Source organism: Halichoerus grypus, chromosome 2, assembly GCF_964656455.1.
Source record: "Halichoerus grypus chromosome 2, mHalGry1.hap1.1, whole genome shotgun sequence".
Taxonomy (NCBI): Eukaryota; Metazoa; Chordata; class Mammalia; order Carnivora; family Phocidae; genus Halichoerus; species Halichoerus grypus.
The window spans coordinates 95,585,527-95,597,650 of NC_135713.1; the positions used below are offsets into that span (position 1 = coordinate 95,585,527).

The 12,124-nt window shown below is 42.6% G+C and overlaps 1 protein-coding gene across 3 annotated transcripts in view; it reads right to left on the reverse strand.

The window, feature by feature from the left end:
* The window catches only part of IQGAP2 (IQ motif containing GTPase activating protein 2), a 287,293-nt gene that overhangs the window by 216,544 nt on the left and 58,625 nt on the right, over positions 1 to 12,124 (reverse strand). The window lies entirely within an intron of this gene.

Genomic DNA, 12,124 nt, shown 5'->3' on the forward strand with positions numbered 1-12,124 from the left:
TGAATGGGAGTGGGGGTGATAAGGGAAATGAGAATAGGAGTCAGAAATAATCCTCATGTAAACAATAGCTTAGCTTGACTCAACTTGTACTGGGCTCAACCCAATTTTATCAAGACAGAGTATTCTTCTCAGCAAGTTTATGTCACAGAGGTCAGAGAGAAAGATGAAAGGCCATCTTAACTGGCAAAAGATGCTTTCCTGCAAAAAACTACTTCAGAACTGACAAGTGTCAGGAAACAAAGGAGTGAGGTCTAGAAGACAAAAACTATAGGGTTGAAACCAGGGAACACAGAAGCAGGTGAGACGAAGACTGCGTGTTCTGTTTGGAAGGAAGGGGCCTTTCTGGCCTACCTTCTCCAGAACGGCTTATCCACAGGTCCAACGGTTAAAATGTGGGTTTCTGGCAAGTCTGCCAACTAAGAGGTAGGGCGGGGAGTGGGGGGGATGGGGGGACCGAAGCTGTATCAGGCCCAACTGAAGAGGTGTTTAGGACACAGTGGAAGAGCTGGGGTGGGAGCCTGACCTCACATCTGAAGGGGTTTTTTTCCACTCTTTTGTAGTCATGTGACCTTGAAGATTATGTAACCTCTTATCACTGGTTTTCTTTTCTTTTTTTTTTTTTTCCAAAGATTTTATTTATTTATTTGACAGAGAGAGACACAGCGAGAGAGGGAACACAAGCAGGGGGAGTGGGAGAGGGAGAAGCAGGCTTCCCGCCGAGCAGGGAGCCCAATGTGGGGCTTGAACCCAGGACCCTGGGATCATGACCTGAGCCGAAGGCAGACGCTTAACGACTGAGCCACCCAGGCGCCCCTTATCACTGGTTTTCTAACTCAAGTGGGGAGTAATGCCTACGTCATAGGCCTGCTGTGGGACTGGCTCTAACAACGGATATAAAAACCTAGCTGGGTGCTTGGTCTGTCAAGGTAGGTGGTATTTATTAGCTTTGTCCCTTCCCAAACCCACACACCAAGAGAATCTGGCAGCAAAGACTTTTGCCTCTGGTTTTGAAGCTAACAGATAGGTAATCTTACTAATAGAGGCTGCGGATTAGTCTGGAATTACAGGATTACAGGGAAAGGGCAAACCTACCACCTCTTCCTCTGAGGCAACGTGTACCTTGGACCTTCACGCCTCCCTTACTAAAGCAGAACCTCATCACACCGTTCCCCAAAATGACCTAAACAAACAGGATGGATTCCAGAAAGATGAATTACTGAATCTCAGTTTCTCTTTCCCTTCCCTAAATTGGGATATTTTCAGACCAGAAGAATTTTATTCCAGAAAGCTGACCTTTAGTTATTCAGAACCAGAGAATCCTTTGTAGGGCAATTATTAAGTTAAATTCTACCCTACCACTTTAGACCAATGTTAAAAGATAGGTGTTTATTATAGATTGTTTTTTTTCCCCCCTGAGCTTATTAATTGGTAATTCTTAAAGAAAATACGCAAGTCTACAGAAGAATTAAGTTTGACCTTAGCTGCGATTAACAGACATAAAAACAAGTGTCACGGATAATTTGATACCGAATAGCACACTAATTACTTGCTAACAAGAATTTCTCCTTCTTTTCACACCTCTCATTTATAATAATTTAAGTGGGGATTAAGAACTGACAAGCACTGGATACCCAGTCCCCAAGGAAACTGTGCGCAAACTGCTCAAACAGTTTCTCTATCCAGTGGTACTTCTAGTCCCACGACCGTCCTATGACATGGGTATTATTCCCCCTTCAGTTAGGAAACCACTGATAAGAGGTTCATAATCATTCAAGGTCCCGTGGTTAGAGAAGGGTAACCCGCAGATGTAAGTAAGGCCAAGCTCCGGCCTTCCTGCAGCTCCACAGAGCCCAGAACTCCTTTCCAGCTTCTCCAGACCCAGCATCTTTCTGCAACCCATCTCAGGACTTCCCAGTATAAGTCCATCACTTTGAATTTTGAAAGCACTGGACACATGTGTTTTCTAAATCACTGTTTCAGTTCAGCTCTGGGCTTTCTGTTCTTGAGGGGGAATTGCACCATGCAGCCCCTCACCAGGACAGAGGGGAGAACACAGCATCTGACCAATGTGCCCTCTATCCTCATTCCAGGCGTTCCCCATTCCCAGCCCACATACATAGTCAACAACCCTGAAATGAGAGCTGGAAGCCAAGAAGCTTAACTCCTAAAAGTAGGGAACTATGAGTACCTAAGCTTATTGTGACCACATCAGTCGAGTTCCCTCCTGTGTATATGGCTGTCTTTCCTGTTTTACTCTTACAAGACACTTGTGATTGTACTTACGGCTCTCCCAGATAACCCAGGAAACTCTCCCACCTCTCCCCATTAACCCAAGATCCTTAATCACATCTGCAAAGACCTTTTTTTTCCTGAATAAAGTAACATTTATAGATTCCAGGAATTAGGACTTAGTATCTTTAGGAGCCATTACTCAGTCAACTGTACACTCATACTGACCATTTACAACTAATAAAAAATTTTTTAAGTAAAATTCACCTAAAAGATACACAGTGCAACTTCAGAACTGATTGTAAACTCTATTCTCATCACTAACACACATTTTCCCCAAATTCTCACTCTACCTTCCCAACACCTCTGTGGGCCAATTTTATGCTTACTTTACCGATCAGCCACCAAGCAAAGGTGAACGCTCAGGGATAGCAAAAGATAATTCTTATGTCTATATATTCAGCTGACTGCTATTTCAATTGACATATTTGACTGATACGAGGAGGCTGGATTGGTAGTACTTTAATAGAGAACAAAATATAAATATAAACCAATGCTGGGGAAATGATTTCTCTTTTCTTGTAGGAACATAAAATAACTCAAGAATCAGTTGTATTACCTCACAAGGTTCTCCAAGGAATAAACTGAACCATAAAGCTCCTTACAACCACCAGTTATTACATACAAATAACCAGACTCACTTTGTTTTTCCATTGGAAGGAAGCCAGCTGTGATGAAGACCACAATGCATGTCCGTTGGTTATTAATGAGTATCTTACTGGCTATGATCTTTCTCAGTTAAATGAACAGCCCATATAGTATGTACCTGACCTTACCAACCATTAATTTTTAAACCTCCTTCTAGGAGTTTGATTTCAGAAACACACACCGTCAATGAAAGCTTACTATTCTTGTTCATCTTCTGACTAGGTCTCCCTGTCATATGCTAACTTAGCATCCTCAACTTTCCCTTCATTGAAATAAGCTGGGCAACTGTTTGTTGGAAGAGCCATGAGGGCGGGCCGTGTGTTCCCTACAGCAAAGTCCCCACATCTGGCCTGGTGTGAGGTGGTACAGCCAGCATGAAGCAGAGCCGCTATCGCCTACCCAACATCCATTTGTCCCCTTCTTCAGTAAACAGGACTCTAGGTGTTGGATGAGCTCAACGCTACTCAGAATAATGACCATATTTTCCAGCAAAATAGCTTTTATACTTCCAGCCATCACAGACACATACTACTATACATGCGTAATGGCCATTGTTCTAAAAATATCCTCACCTGGTCCATTTCAAGTTGTTTCCCGGTCTCTTGGCTTACCTCAACAAAATCACAGAGGGGATCAGGATTTTCACCCCATTTCCCTTCGGTTAGTCTGTAATCTCCTACAGAGTACAGTTTAAGAACATGAGATTATTTCTACACTAGAAAGAGACCCTGCCCTCCACTCTCCAACCCCATCACAGGAAAGCGTGCCCACGTGTTCCCAGCTCCATGTGCCCAGTGGGCACCAGTGGGCTGGGGTGGCCAGTGGGCTGGGGTGGCCATGGAGAAGTGGGAGGAGACAAACTGCCACGTGGTGGAGTCGAGCCCTTCTACCCCTTCAGCAGTCAGTTGACAACATTCTCAAATTCAGATTTTCATACCAGTACATAAACAAACAACCACCTCAATAAAAGATATTAAAAAGCTCAGCTTCTGTCTTAGAGTGATACTAACCCCCAGCCTTCACGCTGACAATACTCAACACCAATAAACACACACACATTGGTCACAATGAGTAGAAATAGCACTCCTGCGTTTGGCATGGAGTAAGCACTCAGTTAAGAGAAAATGCTGGTGACTAAAAAAATTAAACATCTTATATTCCAGATGGTTTATAGGTTAAATGATTATTAACCTGGTAGGTGAAAAAAATGTACTTGGGACAGGTGTGAGAAGGAAAAGCTAGCTTATCACTTATAACTGAGCTTGTAATGGTGGCTACAGGGATAAAAGTAAATTTTTTGGAGAAAGTTTAAAATCAGTCATCTTTTATGTAATATTCAAATAGGTCATCAGCTTCTTTTAAATGGTTGTCACTTTGGAGGATATGATAACACTCATTCTACTAAGGGAGTGACTATTTTTTTTTATTTTTTATTTTTATTTTTTATTTTTTTTTAAAGATTTTATTTATTTATTTGAGACAGAGAGAGCACATGAGAGGGGGGAGGGGCAGAGGGAGAAGCAGACCCCCTGCCGAGCAGGGAGCCCGATGCGGGACTCGATCCCGGGACTCCAGGATCATGACCTGAGCCGAAGGCAGTCGCTTAACCAACTGAGCCACCCAGGCGCCCGTGAGTGACTATTTTTTTTTAAAAATTGAATTGTAATAGTCTTCTGTGCTGCCAAGACCAATAATATATCAAAATTCCAGATAGTTGGCAAAGGATCCAGGAAGCTGTTTAGGAAAATTCTCCCTAATTAATTGATAGGTGTTCAGCAATACTTACTCAAAGACAAACAGAAGCACCTAATAGGCTCATAATTGCATCACAGGAGCTGAAACTGATGAAATTTATGTTTCAGGGGAAAATATGAGTTTATTTCAACATAAAGCAGTCTATTAATATAAGCATGAATTTTAACTAAAATTATAAGCTAATCTTCTATGGGTGAAATTATGTGGGGGGGAGCGGGAAATAAATTGGGCAGAATTTTAAATCAATGTCTTGTAGACCAGAGCAGAATCTAAACCGATACTATTCTTGGCTGTAACCAATTAAGTTTTGTTTTATTCAAAAGATGGCTAGAGGAGCAGGAGACTCCACAATGCAGAATAAAAGATCCTGAAGTCATTAAAAACAAAAAAGATGGCTAAAATTTTCAGGAAAAGCTATTCAAGCTATAAAGCTTTTGTTTTTTTAGTCCTTATCACCTTTTCCCATGAAGATTCAGCTGCACATCTTTACACCAAAGCTAATTCTTCCTCCACATTTTAAATGCAATAGACTATTCAAGCATATTGGTTTTTGCATTAATATGCTTTCTCAATTTCTCCAAAGTTACCATAGCGACTCTAGATAATTTGGCCTGATAGGATTTTTACAAGGAGAAAAAGGTGAATCTAAACATTAAGGACTAAATTTTCAACAAAAACACTCTACCACCAAATATTAAAACCAGAAAAAGTCTATGTCCTGAGGAAGTCATTGAAAATCTTCCCATGAGGCTATGAGAAACTCAAAATTAAGACTCAAGGGTAAATTGTACTTTAAATATGTCAAGTATCTAAAACACAATCGGAAAAGATCAACTCCCACTCCCACCCCCCCATCCAGAAGCAACAAAGAACAGGCTGTGCCTGATAGCACACACCTGTTTTCTCACTGGAGCCTTGCCCAGGGCACCGAGCACACGGAGCACCTCGACAGGAAGGACACACAGACACGGAGGGATCTGACCAGACCTGCTCTGACACCCAGCTCTGACCTTTTCTCCTATGACCACAGACTTCTGACCCCCAATGGGTGTTTGTATTACACAGAAAAGTGATTTCTATAAAAACCCCGGAACAGTAGGACCCCACTTAAGGCTTTAAGAACACCAGGCAAATGCAACACTAAGTAGTTTTCACTAAAAACAAACAAACAAACAAGGAAAACTCAGATATGTTTACTCCCTATTGTAATGAAAAGGCAGGAAAAAAAAAAATTCTTTCTTTACCACACCACAGTTGATTAGAACCTACCACTAATGTAAAAGTATTTCAAAGCTATCGCAAATAGTGTTTTGTTGCCCACATCTCTGTGTGTTATTTAATAAATCTTTACAGATCAATAGGTTCAAGATAGTTACGGAAGAAGCACCATCATCTGGAGAAGTGGATTCTGGCCTGGGCTCTGAAAATCAGTTTTCTTGCCTCTGCCCATCAGCACCCAACCTCACCATGCTAAAGAGAAAACAGAGATGCAACTATTTTAAAGAATTAAAACCACCTGATAGGCCTGATGCATTTAGCCACTGCTTCACAGGGTGGAGAAGAGAACTCCCTCCATGTTCTGATGTCTACCAACAAGACAGGGCAACACCCCAGGAAAGAATGAGAATGTGGTGCTCAGGTTTGGGAAAGAGAGCATCTAGAAGATGGACGGAGGCCAGTTGGCATTCTAGACACCCCTCCCATCTGAGGGGCTTTTCAGAGCCACCTGTCATAACCTGCCCCAGCCACATCTGTAATGACAGCTGGACTAGATTATTCCTATAGACCCAAGATGATGTTGGCACTTGGGGGAAGCACCCCCATAAGTCTTTATAGCACATGAAATTACATACTCTATTTTGGGTTCTTTGAAGTTTCAGTTTGCTCTTTCTTTTGGGCTTAACTTAAATTTAGGTTTTAAATCAGGACCCATCCAATGAAACATCTGGGACCCAAGCTGAAAGTCATTTTAGTTACCACACCTTTTAAAAGAACCTGCTGGAAAACAAGTGCTGCAAAGCAAAAGAAGAAATATGATTGATGAGACAGTCTCTGCCCTCAAAAAAACTTGCATTCCTGATACCCCAAGTCAGGCAGGCTTCTCCCTGCTACCCACACGGCAGCCCCCTATTACTTTAATAATTATAGAAGGTTTCACAGGGGGGTGGAAAATTTTCATTCTTGCCCATTCTGTGGCAACTCCTGGCAGTCCTCTGAGCAGCCAAGGAGTTGTCTATGTGGAGTCCTCCATCCAACCTCCCAGTTCTGCTTGACTGGCATGGGATGGGGGCAGGGGTGGAGAGAAGAGGCATCAGGACTAGCATAAGGGGACACAAATAAGAATAGAGCTAGGGAGGAGCAGGTGTACATGGACACTCCACCTATGGGGAAGCATGGGAGCGGAGGTGAGCCCAAATGAGCTTGATGTCAGATTTATTTCAGAAAACGTGCCATCCTACGGCGTTCCAGATGGCCAGAAGGAAACCTGCAGCCATCTCTGCACGTGACTCAAAGAAATCCAAGTGACCTGCTGCCCAAGTCACCTCTCACAGTCAGGGACTAACTTCCAGCCCTACCCAAGGCGGTAGGGTCAAAGGGCCAACACTTTGTAACCACCCTATTTTTCTCCCTGAAAGAGATGATGACTTATCCAATAAGAATTACATTGAAAAGCTGGATTTTTTTTTTATGCCACATTGGTCACAGTTTTTCCTCAATGGATACTCTACCATGATAAGGTATCATTAACCAATGTGTGTCTTTCCAGGTTTAAAAAGCAATTTCCTCCTCTCCTTACGCTATAAAAGAGGAGCCTGTATCTGGTATCGAATACACTGTTTACAGAAAGAAGATTCCACTTCTAGGCTGTTTGGACATGTTCATTCTTCCCTGCATAAACTTACTCCACCTCTATTTATGCTAGACAGGAAGTAAACGTGCAAACGGAATCAATAAAAAGCAGCTGAAGGCACACATTCTTTGACTTTAATTAAGGTGGGATGCCTGATTCACAGCTGTTCCTACCACTGAAAATGTTTTTGTAATAAACAGTGGAGTTTAAGAGGTATTTTGTTTCATGTTTCAACTTTTTTATAATTTACACCAACGTACTACTCAACTCTCAGCCTGCTTATCAAAGGTAAAGTTATGGATGGTGGTATGAAAGGTATTCCTGGACCCACCTCAAAAATAAGGAGGTTGAGACACCAAGATTGTGCTTGGCTCAAGGTCACTCAAATACTAACAGAGTCAGGACTAGGGAAAAGAAATCAACTATACAGTTCATACGGTGAGGACAACAAAATCAGCATGTCACCTCTACACCTGCCTTTCACTCAAGGCCAAATGAGAACACTGAACTTGCTCATTTTATTTAGATAATGCTGCTCTGATAACAAAGAGGCTATATTTTCTATTGTTTCTACAGCTGTACGCAAGGAACGGTCTTGTGAATAAAATTTAGAAAATGTCTGCCTAGGTAGAAAGAGCATCCTTCTTGGCCTTTATTAAACAGTAGAGACTTTGTTCTTAGTCCTGGGTGTTAAAATGTTGATATTGGGCTGACTTACTTCTTATGCCTGTACTACCCACCTCCTCTCTTTCCATCACCACCCTCGTAAAAATTAAGCATTGTAGACAGGTCTTCATTTTACTGCATTGTGTCTCAAAATACGATGGCCAATTTTGTCATAGTCCATCATTAAGTCCTTTATTAAGTAAGAGCAAAGGACAAAAGCGACATGGATTTCATACCCCCAGAGGCTGCTGGTCAGTAGGTGACTTCCTGATCACTACCTTCTCAGCGTCTATTCTGGTTACTAAACTTCATGAGCAGAGCAAGAAACCACCAGAAGCAGAGGATGAAGTGGCTGGAATCCCCATCCTCCATCACAATGTCTCCTGCAAAGATGCAGGGGTATTAATCTGCTCATCCCTGAAAAACGTGAGTCAGGTGTGTGTAGAGCTAAAAACAGAAAAGGGGAATGCACTGCATATCACTTACTATTTCCTCAAGAACCTTGGCAAGTTCAGTTTCTGTTCTAGATGTGAATGTGGGAAGGAAATTGAGAGAAAAAAGTCAAGTTCACCTCATTGGTGAATTCTTCATTTCTACTCTCTTAAAGCTTTATTTTGCTTCCAATGTACACAAAACACATCTACCTCTGCACCCTTTCTTTGCTTGGCATGGTCAGAAGTTCCTTGGAGGCCCCCAGAGACTAAAGCATCCAGCATATAGGGCCTGTCCCAACCATGTTGTAGCCCCTACTTCTTGTGGCTATTAAACACTTCAGGTGCAGCTAGTCTGAGTTGAGCTGTGCTGGGGGAAAAAAAGACAGGAATTTATCTCAATAGTTTTATACAGTGATTATATATTGAAATTATATTTTGGATATACTGGATTAAATAAAATTAAAATTACCTGCACTTTTTTCTGTTGATTTGTTCATGGGACTACTAGAAACGATGTCACGCCTGCCTGCCCCCCTCCTGCCATCCCCAATTAAGCCTGACTACTTTCCCTTTGTTCTGGCTATATCGAGCCTGGGAGGCACATCAGGAACAAGAAAAGAATATTCCATCTACTGTTTTTGTCTACAGTTTCTCAAAACACACACACAGGTCTACACTACATAAATCAATTTATTTCATTGTCTGACCTAGCCGCTGGACTTCTGTGTATCCCCATTTATCATTGAAGTTTGCTGAACCTTTGCTAATCCATCCTTGAATCTGTCTTGTTGGTATGTGTTAGACCGTAGGCAGTTCTGATCCACAAAAAGCCTATTCCAACTTATTTGTGCAAAATGCATCATCAGGGGTGGGCAGCATTATCTGCACAGAGGTCCTTTAAAATTCCTATTCCATTACATCATAAATACAGAGCACAACTAGACAAAGTATCCCACTAAAATGGAAAGGTGAGCAGCACCCAGTCCTACATTATCCAAAACCATGAGAGGAATGGCACGAACACCACTGAGTATTGTGGGTAATGGACTATATATATGAAACGTGACTACAACCATTTTGGGACCACCATTTCCACAATAAAATGCCAAAGCAGTTGGCTGGTCTGTGTTGCCCAAAGGGACCCATACAATTCACAAGTGAAAATCACCCATTATCCGCAAGAACTATTCAGTCAAGAGAATTAGCACCCCTCACAAGGCCCCTCTAGGCTAAACCACCCTGGACAAGAAATGGCAGGCAGGACTTCTGAGATCCCTACATCATTAGCTCAGCCAAACCAACCTAATACCCATTCTGTGCCAGGCCCTGGGTGAGGCACTGGGTATTCTGAGAGAAAAAAGTCTACCTCAAAGAGCTCCTTGATGGCTAGGGAAGGGCAACATGTACTAAGAATTATCATCAAATCTACTAAGTGCAGTGGGAAAAGGACAAGGAGGGAATGATTAACTGGAGGAAGACTTCATCAGGTAAGACAAGTGCGGACCTTTGTGCGAGACTAAGGAGGTGCATTTCAAACCTGTAGGAGGTGTGGAGCCAGTAAAGATTTTAAGCAGGAATGCCCTGACCAAACAGACTTCTTGGCTTCTTCCTGATCACACAATAAGCTCTAACTATGATCAACACAAAGAAAATGAATATTCTTCATGCATGAGATGCCCAGGAAGCAGCACCTAGTATTACCACAGCAGGCTTAAGACAGTAGACGCACATCTGTCCAGCAGCAGGCAGAACGCTGCATGCAACATGAATCAATGGATCATGACCAGCATTTTCTGAGAAAATGAATTAGAACAGAACAGTAAATGTCAGGGTGTGTTGTATATATTAAAGGCTAAGTGTGGCTTTGTGAATGTTTGTTGTTTAGTTCGACACACATGCACACATCATCACACAGTTATCTGGGGTCATGATATAAACCTGTTTTACTCTGGGTCACAGGATTTTAAAGTCACTTGCTTAAACTGTACGTCACAGTAATAAATTAGTAACAGAGGATCTCTAAGGAACCCATCCATAGTTAAGTAAATCTAACCTTGTTTTTCAGCGGTTTCAGTCTCCCACTTAACTTTGACAAGTGCTGACCCACAGCACTCTTTTGGATACATTCATCTGTTTCACGGAGTCCTACTGCACAGTCCTCTTATATGCACCCCAGATCGACTAATTCCTTCTGATGTGCCTCTGGAACTCCTGACCCATTTTTAAAATGTAATATTCCTATATTCTCAACTTTTTGTTTACACTTTCCCTACCTGCTTGTCTTAACAGCAATCTGGCCTTTCCTTCATCATACTACTTCCCATAAAGCAGGATGGTTGTTCCCTCAATTTCCTTAACTCACAGGACCAGGGAAGAAAGGGTCTCTTATCACCCTCCCAGTTGAGCTTACCTTCTTCCAGGCCATGTCCTATCACCTCTGTTCCAAGTCCTCTCCCTCCACCTTACTTCTGTTTCACTTCCCAACTTCATTGCTCTTCTCTTGACCTCCAGAACTTTGCTGTTTTGCCACAATCACTGTGTTCCTCCCCTGCTCACCTCTGCTGGTAGAAGCTTCAAGAAGATGGAGGACCTTGGGAACACCCAAAGCACAGTTTGAAGACATCCTCCTTCATCCAAAGGTTTCCCCTACATTCCACTTTGGCCACACATGAGCCCCACCTTGGACCTTATCATTACCCCCAAATACTACCCCCATAAGAGGTAGGCTTCCAAATCTCTGTAGCTTTCCATTTACCCACTTCTCTACTTCTTATTCTGACAGGTCCTGCCCTTCATCCTCAGCACAGGCAGTTCCTTGGCTCTCCCACCCCATCTTAGCCATCCTGGCTTCACGAGCTTCCTTATCAAGATGGGATCTCAAGGCCATCCAATGTCAGTGATGCTCACACATTAATACCCTGAGGTTCCTCTTTCTGTGACTTTCTCAGAGCCAACATGCCAATCCCTGAGCCCAGCTGCCCGATTCATTTCCTTTCATCTTGTTGGAAGAATTCACATGAATATGCTGATTGGCTCCATGAGGAAAACTCAAAAGCCAACCAAAGTTCTAAAAACTGCCCAGGCTTCCTACCCAAACCTGGCTGACGTACTATCACTTTTTCTACAGCAGCTGTTTTCATTCCTCCATCCTTCTCACTGCAGCAGAGGACACATCAATACCTGCCCCTCCCCCTCTGGTCACACAGCAAGGGGTATCTGGGTTCATCTGAGCTGGGGTGGGAGAGCCTGAGCTGCTGAGACAGCATCAGTCCTAGTTGCTGGTCTCTTCTCTCTTGAGAGAGTGATTCTCCAACTTCAGTGTGCATGAACATCTACCTGAGCCATTTGTTAAAATACAGACCTCAAAATAAATAAAATCTTAAAAAAAAAATACAGACCTCAGAGCCCCACTTCTTAGAGATGGATTTGTAGGGTCTGGAATAAACCTCAGAAGCCTGTATTTGCACAAGTGCCCCTGTGA